This window comes from Gavialis gangeticus, unplaced genomic scaffold (genome assembly GCF_001723915.1).
Source record: "Gavialis gangeticus isolate Ggan-Ray unplaced genomic scaffold, GavGan_comp1, whole genome shotgun sequence".
Taxonomy (NCBI): Eukaryota; Metazoa; Chordata; order Crocodylia; family Gavialidae; genus Gavialis; species Gavialis gangeticus.
Window position 1 is genome coordinate 3,484,519 of NW_017729004.1, and position 1,536 is coordinate 3,486,054.

Genomic DNA, 1,536 nt, shown 5'->3' on the forward strand with positions numbered 1-1,536 from the left:
TGCCGCACACTGCATGGCTCTGCCACAAGCCCCTAGAGGCCCTGATCACCAGTGCTGCAGCCAGTGAGTGTGGGGCTTTTTTTTTAAGTGCCAGGATGGTGGGGCTGGGTGGGGGCTGGGGCTGGGCAGGACAGCCATGGGGGGGGTTGAGGGAGTGGGCAGGGAGTGGGACCATACTTGCTGCCAACACACCTCTGCCACCATCACTGCTGCCATTGCCTGTTCAATTTAGAAGAGATTTGGCCCGATTTGAAGATCCTCTAGTCCAGGAGGTCACATCTAGTCCAACCCCCTGCTCCAAGCAGGACCAGCTCCACCTAGATCATCCAGCCAAGGCTTTGTCTACCTGGGTCTTAAAATCTGCCAAGGGTGGAGATTGCACCACCTCTCTAAGTAACACTTTCCAGTGCTTTATTACCCTCCTAGTGAGAAAGTTCTTCCTAATATCCAACCTCAACTTCCCTTGCTGCACCTTGCGCCCATTGGTCCTTGTTCTGTCGTCTGCCCCCACTGAGAACAGTCCAGCTCCATCCTTTCCGCAACCCCGCTGCAGGGAGTTTGAGGCTGCTATTCAATCCCACCTTGTTCTTCTCTTCTCCTGACTAAATTAGCCCAGTTCCCTCAGCCTCTCCTCACAAGACCCTGGGGGCCAAGCTCAAGGAGATGGGGGCACAGGTGGTATTCTCCTCTTTTCTCCTGGTGAGTAGGTATGAACAGCGACATGAGGCCTGCATTGGTGAGGTCAAATGGTGGTTACAGAGTTGGTGCCACCAGGCAGGCCTCAGGTTTCTGGATAACAACCCATACTTTTGTGCAAGGGATTTGCTTGGGTGGGATGGGCTACACCTCTCTCCTAAAGGCAAGCACGTCTTCTCTTCCAGGTTGGCTAATCTCATGTGGTGTGCTTTAAACTAGCTTCGCCGAGGGATGGGGCCACAAGAGGACTTGAGGACACCTTCCAAACAAGATAGGTGACATGCACAAGGAGTATCCAGGTAAGCAACAGAGGTCCAGATAGTCCTGGGAATCGGGGGGTGGTACAAGCACCAATTCAAGGCCTTAAAAGCCTCTACACCAATGCTCATAGTATGGGGAATAAGCAGGAGGAACTCGCCCTATGGACAGCTAGTTCAAACCTGGACATAGTAGGGCTCACAGAAACCCGGTGAGATTCATCTCACAACTGGGCGGTAAACATTAGGGGCTACAGACTATACAGGCAGGATAGAATGGGGAGGAAAGGCAGGGATGTGGGGCTCTATGTCAAAGAGCAATACACATCCTCCACCAGCAGGATGGGGTCAGAGGAGGGGCAGACTGAAGTGCTCTGGGTCAGAATACAGTGGGGTCGGGGAAAAGAGACTTAACGGTGGGTGTGTACTACAGACCTCCCAACCACGGGGAAGAGCTGGACCACAAATTTTCGGGTCAGCTTGCGGAGGCACTTAAGACAAGGGATGAAGTTGTCATGGGTGATCTAAATTACCCAGACATCTGCTGGGAGGAACAGTCAGCCAGGTCTGACCGCTCATGAAG